Below are 14,073 nucleotides of genomic sequence, written 5' to 3' on the forward strand. Positions count from 1 at the left end.
CTTCGATCGTGTTTATGTTGTGCTTAAATATTCGGCTGGTGTTCCTCTGGGTACAAGGTTTTTCATTCAGCTGCTTGACAAGTTGGCATGGCTTGTCGTCTCACTGATTTCTTCTGTGCGAACGTGAAGTAATTATCCTGATAAACGCAAACACTTAAGATCTTTTCATGGTAATAATACATGTCCTATTTACATAATACTAGCCCGTTGCAACGGAGGAAAAATGTTTCAAATAATCATGACTAAAGACCATAATAGGTTCATGTTCTCCCTTCTCACCCTAGGTCCATGTTCTTCCTTTTCACCCTGGCCGGACACAGAAAACACAAAAAGTGTGTGGTTCATGTCCTTCCTTCTCATCCTAGGTTCATGTTCTTCCTTTTCACCCTCGCCGGCGCTCCCTAGGTCCATGTTCTTTCTTTTCACCCAGACACACAAAACGCAAACCAGAAGTCCATGTCCTTCCTTCTCATCCTCGTCGGCGGCTTCAGTATGTGGTCCATGTCCTTCCTTCTCACCCTAGGTCCGGCGGCGGCTTCAGTGTTCACACAAAACATAAACCAGAGGTCCATGTCCTCGGCGGCGGCTTTAGTGTTCACACAAACCAGAACACGTTTGCATATGGTCAAGGTCTTTCACACAAACTATAATGCATACAACTTACAGGTTTTTATAAAATTTGATACTTATAAAGTTTGATAAAGGGCTAGATAGCTGTTCTTATAAAGTTTGATAAGGAGCTAGATAGCTTAAGACTGAGATTTGCTTTTCTGACAATGGAAAGATAATTTTAGGACCCTGTCGACCTGACGACATTCATTATAGTCTGGCCAGATGATTATATCATAGGGATGCCGAAACATGTCAACGAGAAAGAAGAATAAAACCGGTAAAAAGATCTATTTCAACGAGAAAGAAGAACGAAACTGGTAATGAGGAGACCGGTATAGTGAGTATGAGAATGACTTGAATACAGATACATCTCATCTCGGGTTCTATAAATTATCGCAAAGCAAAGAAAATAATAAATGATAACCAAAGGTTCACTCAAATATCATTCGTGTATTTATAGATATCAATATAGATGTCCACGGTTTCGCTATTGGTCATTGAACAAAAGAGGTTTTGTTCATGTCTATGTTTTACCGAACGTGCAGAGTTACAAGCTTAGGGGAATCATGATCTGCTGAGTGTCAGTGAAGCAAGAGTTATGATAAAATATTTTTGAAATAATTTCATTAATATTAAAAATAGTTTTGAGAGGAACCAGAAGCGTTCTGGGATTATCAGAAGTTTCAGTGTTTACCGGGAATTGATATACAAGTGAAAATATTTTTTATGATGTTAAATTAATAATAAAAGGCTCTAATAAAGCTTTTATAATTATTAAAATATCAATGGGCCAAAGAAAATATAGTAAGGCCTATGGAAAAAAAATTAATGGGTCTAAAAGGCCCATTAGGAGGAGGCTCCCCCTAACTTCCTGGAGAAGATAGGGAAGGACGAATTGTAGTGGGATTTCCCTCCCAGGGCCGGCGCAAGGGGAAGGATTCCTTCCACCTTGTGGCGCCCCTCCTCTCTCTTGCAATCTATATATACTTGATGATTTGATCCTTTGGACACACAAGTTTTAGAGCCTCCTCTCATTCTAGTTTTAGTTGATTCAATTAGATCTTGATCTAATCCTCACTAGTCCTTATAATTAGAAGCCCGGTGTGATTCTAATCTTCTTTCTCTAATTCTCTGGCATGGGTTAGCTTTGGATGGCGAAGCGCTGCCGGATCGTGAAGACTATACGCTTGCAAACGGTCTTCCGTTCGTAAACGGTTCGAGAGACTTCACGTCTACACCGACTCTTCTTTTCTTGCAACTCAGAGTTGGTAACGATCTTACCTAAACCGTTTTTGTATCTTCATAGTGTTTCTGGTTTGATCCTAGGACAACTTTTTTTGTTTTTATTACGTTTCCCAATAGCGACCCGCACGCGGCAGCACGGGGATGCTGCAACCGTGCGGTGGGGTGGTTGAACCGGTAGGCTGCGGTGCTAGAACCAACAAGACAACAAGCTGCAGCTAGTGTGCGGTGGCACGAGAATGTTGCAACCGCGTGGCGGGGTGCTGAAACTGGTAGGCGGCGGTGCTAGAACTAGCAAGACATCGAACTGCACGAAAATGTTGCAACGGTGTGACTAAGGTGCTGAAACCAAGACAACCTGCGAGGGGGTAGACGAATGCCGAATGCCGCAACCGTGGGAGGTGCTGGGACGACACGGGGCGAGCAGCTCATCAGCGATGACGACTAGGTTGGGGACGCATGTGGCGAGTAGTGGACGACGATGACGGGAACTGTGATCTGGGGTTGGCAGCCCAACGAGCGGCGACGCTATTTTTTGCGGGCTGGTGTTTGCTGGCAAAAAAGAAAAGACACACGCTCATGGTAGGGGAATCAAACGGTCTTGATTGTGCCAATTGTACCGTTGTGCGGCGACCGAACAAGCTCTCGCGTCGGTCGACCGACGCGGAGTACTGGCCAAATAAGTACAAACCCGAATACACACGTCTATAAACCATATTGCCCACGTCGGTTCGATGATTCGATTGAGTGAAGAGTCCCATATAAAATCGGAGTTGAGTTAGTTCAAATTCAGTTCTGAAGAGTCATTGCGTGTTAGAGCGTGAAGCAGACTGTGATCTCAGATTGATTGAACAACTTTGCTAAAACACATCTAGATGAGCTCTAAGTATTGCACATCCAAATTCTACATCATTGATTTTTCACGGAGATTCATGCAGATATTTTATTTTACCTTTTATCTTTTTAATTTAATTGAGTCATTTAGATGTGAATAACTTTTTTTAACAAGTTAGATGTACATCTATGGCACATCGACCTACCCTAAGACAGACCTCTCTCGGAAGTCAGGGACTGTTCTTAGCCCAAGGGTTTTGAGCGGAGCAAATAGCGGCGGGCGGTGGCCACGAGAGCACGCGACGAGCAGCGGCGCGGCAGACCAGGCGGCCACAAACTAGTAGAAAAAGGGTCATCTGTCCCGGTTGGTAAGGGCCTTTTGTCCCGGTTGTTGAACCGGGATTAAAGGGTCGTTACTAATGCCCTAGCCCTTTAGTCCCGGTTCTTACACGAACCGGGACAGATGGGCCTCCACGTGGCCGGTGCGGCGAGTCCAGGCAGGAGGGCCTTTGGTCCCGGTTGGTGGCACTAACCGGGACCAATAGGCATCCACGCGTCAGCATTTCAGGGGCTGGGGTTTTGTTTTTTTAAGGGGAGGGGGGGTTGGGGGTTTTGGGGGGTTAATTTAGGTGTTTCATATATTGTGTTAGCTAGCTAATTAATAGAGAGAAGTGTCCTCTCTTATCTCCGTGCTTGGTCGACGCTACGTACTATATACGTATAGAGAGGACTAGACATGCTAGCTAGTAAGCAAATGAAGGAAACAGAAGATCGTCATGAACATATAATATGCATACAGAGAGAAGTGATATCGACCACCTCTCCTTCTCCGAGAGATTGGTCGAACAACAAGTTCCCGTATATCTATCCGACACTACCTGTTACATATATACAATAATTATCTCTTACAATATAATCTCCTAATTATATATGTACACAGGGTCCACATAGTATTCTCCGTTTTCAGCGATCACGTGGTCAAGGAAGAATGCCGCCAATTCCTCTTGAATTGCTCGCATACGATCTGGTGGTAGGAGTTCATCCCGCATCCGAAAGATCTAATTTGAAGAAGGGGTCAATACATATATATATATATATATATGAATAAATGAAACTCAACACAAATGATGGTAATAAAATAAAATTGTGAATATTATTGCTTACGCACTTCATATTGTTCGTCAGAGTAGCCCCGCTCACAGGTCGTGTAGCGGATGGACTCGCAAACATAGTATCCACAGTAATTATTCCCGGCTTCCTGCCACAACCACTTTACAAGAAATAGAGGTCAATCAAACTGATAAGCAAACATGCTAAATGGTATTGATGAAACTAGCGCTTGAATCACTAGGAGATGCACGAAACATGCTACTATATTACTTACTTTCGGGTGTCTAAATTGCAGCTTCTTCGGCAGTCCCGGAGCTTTTTTGGTGAATTTTCTCCAAACCCTGCCAGACAAAGTAAACAATTACTTGATATCAGGAAATAAACAAAGTTGCTGATATGGTGGATAATGATCGATTTAACTTACTTCTCGAGCATTTGAGTCATGTTCGCATAGTCCTGGGGATCTTTTCGTCTCGAGTCTAAGACGGTTACTAGTCCCTGCTCAAGCTTAATCTCTAGGAGAATATAGTGTAAGCTGCGCACGCATGCATCAGTCATCAATTATATTACTATAACCTGGACTAATAAGGGAAACCGATATGCACAAGACAGTAACACTCACTTGAAGTTGTAAGGAAAGAGTATTATATCTTTGTTTTCATTTATTACCAACGATCGTAGCAAGTTGGCCTCGGTATTTTCGGCATGATATTTAACCTCAGTTGCATCTATGAGATTTGTGTTAATGAATCCAATATTACTGATTTGTCTTTTCTTCAATTCAGCGATCTTCAATCTGCATAATATAGTGAGGATAATTATAAATACATGCAATGAAAGAGCTGACCTATATAGAGAGACTTAATGACAGAAGTAGTACTACTTACAGACAGTAGCAAGTGATCGTTGATTTATCAAGGGCCTTTTGATTGAAAAACTGGAAGAACTCCTCAAATGGAACATTCAACATTTCAATTCCAACGAGGTCATGCTCCTCTTTAACTCTCAGCGTCAAAGTATTCCTCCCCCCAGACTCTCTGCAGGTTTTCATGTACCAATCATGTAATCTTCGCATCATCGTTGTTAGAGATCTTTCATCTTTGATGAGAGGCTTCCCGTAATGGTATTTGTGTTCGTCCACCTCCAAAAAATCATAATGTACATCGTCGGGCAGGTAATCTCCAAGATTGCTATTACCGGGCACCATCCTCGGATCATTAGCGACGGTGTCGCTAGACACCTTGAGCGGGGGGCACGATTGGTTCGCTTGTTCGCCGAGCTAGGCAATTTTTTTCCCAGCTCGTCGTTCTTTTAACCTTTGATCACTGACAGTACTTCTCGACCGCTCCGCTTCGACAAATGTCTTTGCAATAATGCGCTCATAGTTGCCTTTCGGCGGAGACTTTGGTGGTTTTGTCAGGGCAGCCAAAGTGCGCTTCGCTTTCACCGGATCTACCTTCTCCTCCGGAGGTGGATGTTTCTTTGCTTTCACCCCTTCAAAGAAGTTCGTCACTTCGGCTCGCACGATCTTCGTGGTTTCCTCCTCGGTCCTCTCGTATGGTAACTTCTCTGGAGTCTTTAGAGAAGGACTGAATCTGTATTGCCTCCCGCCTCTGGCTGTACTGCTAGACGCCGGCAGAGCAGACGGAGCGGCTGTGGCTATCTTCTTTCCTTGCTTACGAGGCGGAGGAGAAGGACTACGACGCGCCGGAGCAGCCTGAGCGACGGCGGGTCTCTTCGGCCCGTGCTGACGAGGCGGAGAAGGAGGAGGCTGGCTGCTCGGGCACGCCGGCGCAGGCGGAGAAGGAGGCGGAGTGCCGCCACGCGCCGGAGAAGGAGGCTGAGTGCCCTGATCACTCGCCGGAGGAGGAGGCGGAGTGCCGCCACGCGCCGGAGAAGGAGGCTGAGTGCCCTGATCACTCGTCGGAGGAGGAGGCGGAGTGCCCTTACTCGCCGGAGGAGGAGGAGGAGGCGGAGGCGTCCAGTTCGGAAGGTTGATGAGCTCCTTCCGCCATAGGCATGGAGTCTTCAGAGCAGAACCCAGCCGAGTCTCCCCTTCACAGGTAGGGTGGTCAAGCCGGAGGTCCTCAAATCCCTCCGTTAATCGTCCACCGTCACCCTAGCATATCCTTCTGGAATCGGACGCCAGTGAAAAGTTGCGCCGAGTTCAGGAGGTCGAACAGAGCCGACAGCCGCCTTGACTTTGAAGTTCTGCCATTGCGTCATAAGGTGGCAATGTTGAGACTCCGTGATAGCATCCACGGGGTAGCTAGCAGGAGCCGTCAAGACATGCTCCGGCTGAAGCAGCTCGGTGGAAGCCACGCTGCTTCTCCGCTGAGATGGCGGGGTAGCTTCGGGGGTAGTTTCGGCAGGTCGCTTGCTGCGAGCTACGTCTCGTTCCTCTAGCGCTTGAACCCTTTCGTGCAGCTTCTGAATTTGGGTCTGCTCCACTTTTTTCCTCCTCTTCTGGCATTTGTAACCGCCTGCGTCCGGAAAACCAGCCTTCCACGGAACAGAGCCTGGCGTGCCTCGTGTCCGTCCAGGGTGCTCAGGATTCCCGAGGGCCATTGTGAGCTCGTCGTTCTCTCTGTCTGGAACGAACATCCCTTGCCGCGCTGCATCGATATAGTGCTGAATCCTCTTGGCTGGTATTCTCTAAAGCTCGTCCGTCCAAACGCACTTCCCTGATACAGGGTCCAAGCTTCCGCCAGCCCCGAAGAACCAAGTCCGGCAACGGTCTGGCCAGTTCATTGTCTTTGGTTCGATCCCTTTATCAAGCAGATCATTCTCAGCCTTGGCCCACTTAGGCCGGGCTTTGAGGTAGCCACCTGACCCCGTGCGATGGTGAAGCTTCTTCTTCGCAACATTTTTCTTGTTTGTCACTGACAACTTCTTACTCTTTTCCGATGTCTTGTGGGCCACAAATGCGGGCCAGTGATCTCTGATCTTCTCATATTTGCCGATGAATTCTGGTGTCTCTTCTTTGTCGACAAACGTTTTCAGCTCATTCTTCCACCTCCTGAATAGGTCTGCCATATTCTTAAGAGCATGAGACTTGATTAATTGCTCTTTAACTGGCTTCTCTGGATCCTCCTCTGGCGGTAGGGTGAAATTTGCCTTCAGCTCAGTCCAAAGATCATCTTTCTGCATATCATTGACATAAGACACCTCAGGGTCTTCCTTCTTAGGCTTATACCATTGGTGGATGCTGATCGGGATCTTGTCCCTAACAAGAACCCCGCACTGAGCAGCAAATGCTTCCTTTGTCCGGATGGGTTCAATCGGTTGGCCGTCGCGCGCGATTGCTGTGATCTCAAACCTTTCATCCGAGCGCAACTTTCTCTTCGGGCCTCGTCTCTTTACCGAAGTTGTGCTCGATCTGGAGGGCTAGAAAAAAGAAGAAAGACGAGAGTTAATTAATGTGTACATACCAAAACAATGAATGCATCAATTAGCTAGTCAGCACAGGCTTAACTAATATATTTACCTAGCCGGACTCTGTTCGGTCACCGGAGCCGTCACCACGGGCTCCTTCTTGCACCAGCATTGGGTCACCGGAGCCATCATAATCATGTCTTTCCTCCTCCACTCTTCGATCACCATAGCCTGCTTCTTCACCCTGTTCTTCCAGACCATCATTGTCGTTAAGATACGACAAGACATCACCTCCGGCTAAGATTATGTCCCACAACACCTCTTCTGCTTCCTCGTCTCGTCCGTGCTCCATTGTTTCTGCAAATATTACAACATGGCAATTATTACACAAACATGACAGCAGGTGGATATATTAGTGCAAACGTAGACCTAGCTTATTCCAGGTTTGGGGTGGCCTCGGCAACGCTTCAAGGGTAGGGGCGCGGCGGGAGGGGGTAGGATACCGACATCGTTTTTTTCTAGGGTTTGGGTGTCCTCGAGAGTTTTGGTCGAGCGAGAGGGCCGGGGGGTGCTTCCGTGGTATAAGTTATCACGGTCGAAGTTATCCGGGAGGGGGTTATATCGACAACGACGACATACATACATGGGAAAATAATGTTATCGGGGAGGGGGTAGGTCGAACCCCCCCCCTCGTGTTGAAGTTATCGGGACACTGGGTATATCGACAATGACATATCCGATTAAAAATAAGAAGACGAAGAAGAAATAAAAAGAGGAGAAGAAGATATTAATAGAGGAGAAGATTGAAGAAGAAAAAAGAAGAAAAAGAAGAGGAGAAGAAGAAAGGAATAGAGGAGAAGAAGAGAAAATAGAATATATATTCTATTTTCTCTTCTTCTCCTCTATTCCTTTCTTCTTCTCCTCTTCTTTTTCTTCTTTTTTCTTCTTCTTCATTATCTTCCTAGCTAGATATATAATACTTTTCTAAAAATGTAACTTTTGCATATAAAACTTTTTCTTCTTCTTCCTTGTTCCTTCTCTTCCTTCTTTTCCTAAATATATAAAACTTTTCTAAAAATGAAACTAACCTAAAATGTACTAAATCAGAGAACATATGTAGATAAAACTAACCTAAAATGTACCCAAATGTACTAAAAATCTAACTTTTATATGCACAGAGAACATACATACATATATACATTTTTATAAAAATGCAAAAAACAAATCATCATATATATGAACAAAAAATCTATAAAAAAACAGGACATATAATCATATATACACACATACATATAATCACACATATGCACATAATCTGAAAAAAATATCATATATATGAAAAAAAACAGAGAGGAAGACCGGCGGCCGGACCGAACGTGGCGGCGGCGTGTGGTCGGGGCAGGCCGGGGGCGTGGGGCGGCGTCGGGGCTCGGGCCGGGGCGGCGCGTCGGGGCAGGGGCGCGCGGGCCGGGGCGGCGCATCGGGGCAGGGACACGGGCCGGGGCGGCGCGTCGGGTCAGGGCAACGGCGCGGGGCGACGACGACGAGGAGTGGGCGGTGACGAGGAGCGGGCGGCGGGGCGGCGACGGCGAGCATGGGCAGCAAGGGCGCGGGGCGGCGACAGCGAGCACGGGCAGCCTGGTGGCGTCAATGAGTTCGGCATCGTCGGGGGGGCAAATGGTCGATGAAACTGAAAAATTTACAAGTCCTGCTTATATACGGAGAGCATTGGTACCGGTTCATGGCAGCAACCGAGACCAATGCCCCTCTTTAGTCCTGGTTGGTGTCACCAACCGGGACCAAAGGCCTCTTTTCAGCAGCCCAAAGGGCGGGAAGCGGCAGCCTTTGGTCCCGGTAGGTGGCACCAACCGGGACTAAAGGGGGGGCATTGGTACCGGTTAGTGCCACGAACCGGTACCAATGCACCCCTTTAGTATCGGTTGGTGCCACCAACCGGGACCAAAGGCCTTGTGTTGCTGCGCCCGCGTCGAAAGTTTAGTCCCACCTCGCTAGTTGAGAGGCGCGTGCAGTGGTTTATAAGCCCCACTGCCGCTCCCCTCTCGAGCTCCTCTCCATTGCAGGCTTACGGGCCTAATTGTCACTGCTATGCCTGATGGGCCTACTGGGCCTTCTGCGGGCCTGAATCCTGGCCCATCGATGGGTTTCTAGTCGTATTCAGGCCATGGTGGCCCAGTAGGTGGCATATTTTTATTTTTTGCTTTTTTTTGTTTTATTTTTTGCTTTATTTATTTTTGTTTTGTTTCTACTTACAACAAAAAACTTATTTATTTTATTTTATTTTGTTTCTAATTACTTATTTATTTTACTTTATGATAATTCTTTTTGCTATTAAAGTTTCTAACAAAAAAAGTTCTTTATGAAAATTCTTTTTGCTTTCAATGATTTTGAACAGAAAATACTTCGATAATTTTAGTTGCATAAATTTTATATAATTTTAGTTTCAATAATACTAGAGGTTGCTTATAATGTTTTGAACAGAAAATACTTTGATACTTTTAGTTTCATAAATTTTATTTATGTTATTAAAGTTTATTTTATTTTGTTTCTACTTATATATTTTATTAAAGTTTGTATTATTTCGTTTCTAATTACTTATTTATTTTATTTGTTATTTTTCATGCACCATTTTTCATGCATTTACTGATTATTTTGAGCTATAAGACCCTAAAATTGAAAAGCATTTCAAATGAACTCTGAAAGGGTTGAAAGTTGGCATGGTATCATCATTTCATCCACATAGCATGTGCAAGAAAGTTGAGAGGGTTACGGCAAAAACTGGATGCACTTCGTGTACAAAACGGACAATCTCTTTCGAAGTATCAGGATTTCATACGGAAATTCGTATGTTACAAAGGGATTTCATTTTTAAAACTTATTTGAACTCCTGACTTTTTGTGTGTTCAAAATGCACCATTCAAAGCCACATCATCAATTTTCAACCCTTTCTGACTTCATTTGTTATTTTTCATGCATTTATTGATTATTTTGAGCTATAAGACCCTGAAATTGAAAAGCATTTCAAATGAAGTCTGAAAAGGTTGAAAGTTGGCATGGTATCATCATTTCATCCACATAGCATGTGCAAGAAAGTTGAGAGGGTTCGGCAAAAACTGGATGCACTCCGTGTACAAAACGGACAATGGTATCATACTCGTCTGTTACAAAGTTGGCATGGTATCATCATAATAGTTGCGGGAGAAATTCTTCACTTTTTCTTCGCTTGTTTCATTTGCTTATTGCGCCGTAACCATGGATAATATTCATCGTTTATCAGGATGCTTGGGTCAGCCTTGACTTTGAAGGGAGGAATTTCATGAAACTTTTCATAATCTTCAGACATGTCTGTCTTGCCCTCCACTCCCACGATGTCCCTTTTTCCTGAAAGAACTATGTGGCGCTTTGGCTCATCGTATGATGTATTCACTTTCTTATCTTTTCTTTTTCTCGGTTTGGTAGACATGTCCTTCACATAGATAACCTGTGCCACATCATTGGCTAGGACGAACGGTTCGTCAGTGTACCCAAGATTTTACAGATCCACTGTTGTCATTCCGTACTGTGGGTCTACCTGTACCCCGCCTCCTGACAGATTGACCCATTTGCACTTAAACAAAGGGACCTTAAAATCATGTCCGTAGTCAAGTTCCCATATGTCCACTATGTAACCATAATATGTGTCCTTTCCCCTCTCGGTTGATGCATCAAAGCGGACACCGCTGTTTTGGTTGGTGCTCTTTTGATCTTGGGCGAGCGTGTAAAATGTATTCCCATTTATCTCGTATCCTTTGTAAGTCAATACAGTCAAAGATGGTCCCCTGGACAACGAGTACAGCTCATCACAAACAGTGTTGTCACCTGTGAGACGTGTTTCCAACCAACTGCTGAAAGTCCTGATGTGTTCACATGTAATCCAGTCGTCGCACTGCTCCGGGTGTTTGGAGCGCAGACTGTTTTTGTGTTCATCGACATACGGGGTCACCAAGGTAGAGTTCTGTAGAACTGTGTAGTGTGCTTGAGACCAAGAATGCCCATCCCTGCATATTATTGAGTCTGCTCCTAGCGTGCCTTTTCCAGTCAGTCTCCCCTCATACCGCGATGTAGGGAGACCTATCTTCTTAAGGCCAGGAATGAAGTCAACACAAAACCCAATGACATCCTCTGTTTGATGGCCCATGGAGATGCTTCCTTCTGGCCTAGCGCGGTTACGGACATATTTCTTTAGGACTCCCATGAACCTCTCAAAGGGGAACATATTGTGTAGAAATACGGGCCCCAGAATGACAATCTCGTCGACTAGATGAACTAGGACGTGCGTCATGATATTGAAGAAGGATGGTGGGAACACCAGCTCGAAACTGACAAGACATTGCGCCACATCACTCCTTAGCCTTGGTATGATTTCTGGATCGATCACCTTCTGAGAGATTGCATTGAGGAATGCACATAGCTTCACAATGGCTAATCGGACGTTTTCCGGTAGAAGCCCCCTCAATGCAACCGGAAGTAGTTGCGTCATAATCACGTGGCAGTCATGAGACTTTAGGTTCTGGAACTTTTTCTCTGGCATATTTATTATTCCCTTTATATTCGACGAGAAGCCAGTCGGGACCTTCATACTGAGCAGGCATTCAAAGAAGATTTCTTTCTCTTCTTTCGTAAGAGCGTAGCTGGCAGGACCTTCATACTGCTTCGGAGGCATGCCGCCTTTTTCGTGCAAATGTTGCAGGTCCTCCCGTGCCTCAGGTGTATCTTTTGTCTTCCCATACACGCCCAAGAAGCCTAGCAGGTTCACGCAAAGGTTCTTCGTCACGTGCATCACGTTGATTGAAGAGCGGACCTCTAGGTCTTTCCAGTAGGGTAGGTCCCAAAATATAGATTTCTTCTTCCACATGGGTGCGTGTCCCTCAACGTCATTCGGAACAGCTAGTCCGCCGGGACTCTTTCCAAAGATTACATGTAAATCATTGACCATAGCAAGTACGTGATCACCGGTACGCATGGCGGGCTTCTTCCGGTGATCTGCCTCGCCTTTGAAATGCTTGCCTTTCTTTCGACATTGATGGTTGGTCGGAAGAAATCGACGATGGCCCAGGTACACATTCTTCCTGCATTTGTCCAGGTATATACTTTCAGTGTCATCTAAATAGTGCGTGCATGCGTGGTATCCCTTTGTTTGTCTGTCCTGAAAGGTTACTGAGAGCGGGCCAATCGTTGATGGTTACAAACAGCAACGCGTGCAGGTTAAATTCCTCCTGTTTGTGCTCATCCCACGTACGTACACTGTTTCCATTCCACAGCTGTAAAAGTTCTTCAACTAATGGCCTTAGGTACACATCAATGTCGTTGCCGGGTTGCTTAGGGCCTTGGATGAGAACTGGCATCATAATGAACTTCCGCTTCATGCACATCCAAGGAGGAAGGTTATACATACATAGAGTCACGGGCCAGGTGTTGTGATTGCTGCTCTGCTCCCTGAAAGGATTAATGCCATCCGCGCTTAAACCAAACCATACGTTCCTTGGGTCACCTGCAAACTCAGCCCAGTACTTTCTCTTGATTTTTCTCCACTGCGACCCGTCAGCGGGTGCTCTCAACTTCCCGTCTTTCTTACGGTCCTCACTGTGCCATCGCATCAACTTGGCATGCTCTTTGTTTCTGAACAGACGTTTCAACTGTGGTATTATAGGAGCATACCACATCACCTTCGCAGGAACCCTCTTCCTGGGGGGCTCGCCGTCAACATCACCAGGGTCATCTCGTCTGATCTTATATCGCAATGCACCGCATACCGGGCATGCGTTCAGATCCTTGTACGCACCGCGGTAGAGGATGCAGTCATTAGGGCATGCATGTATCTTCTGCACCTCCAATCCTAGAGGGCATACGACCTTCTTTGATGCGTATGTACTGTCGGGCAATTCGTTATCCTTTGGAAGCTTCTTCTTCAATATTTTCAGTAGCTTCTCAAATCCTTTGTCAGGCACAGCATTCTCTGCCTTCCACTGTAGCAATTCCAGTACGGTACCGAGCTTTGTGTTGCCATCTTCGCAATTGGGGTACAACCCTTTTTTGTGATCCTCTAATATGCGATCGAACTTCAGCTTCTCCTGTTGACTTTCGCATTGCGTCCTTGCATCGACAATGACCCGGCGGAGATCATCATCATCGGGCACATCGTCTGGTTCCTCTTGATCTGCAGCAGCTTCCCCCGTTGCAGCATCATTGGGCACATTGTCTAGTTCCTCTTGATCTTCAGCAGCTTCCCCCGTTGCAGCATCACCGTATTCAGGGGGCACATAGTTGTCATCGTCCTCTTCTTCTTCGCCGTCTTCCATCATAACCCCTATTTCTCCGTGCCTCGTCCAAACATTATAGTGTGGCATGAAACCCTTGTAAAGCAGGTGGGTGTGAAGGATTTTCCGGTCAGAGTAAGACTTCGTATTCCCACATTTAGGGCATGGACAACACATAAAACCATTCTGCTTGTTTGCCTCAGCCACTTTGAGAAAATCATGCACGCCCCTAATGTACTCGGAGGTGTGTCTGTCACCGTACATCCATTATCGATTCATCTGCGTGCATTATATATAATTAAGTGTGTCAAAAACCATTACAGAATATCATGAATAGATAATTAAGTGACCAAATTAATAGAAGTTCATCATCACATTAAAACCAAAGTACATACATAGTTCTCATCTAACAACATATAGCTCTCCAGAGCATCTAATTAATTAAACCATACATTGAAACTATGTAAAACATTTCAATGTGAAAACAAATGCGATCATAATCGCAACCAAGGTAACAATTGATCCAACGACATAATGATACCAAGCCTCGGTATGAATGGCATATTTTCTAATCTTTCTAATCTTC

This window comes from Aegilops tauschii, chromosome 1 (assembly GCF_002575655.3).
Source record: "Aegilops tauschii subsp. strangulata cultivar AL8/78 chromosome 1, Aet v6.0, whole genome shotgun sequence".
Taxonomy (NCBI): Eukaryota; Viridiplantae; Streptophyta; class Magnoliopsida; order Poales; family Poaceae; genus Aegilops; species Aegilops tauschii.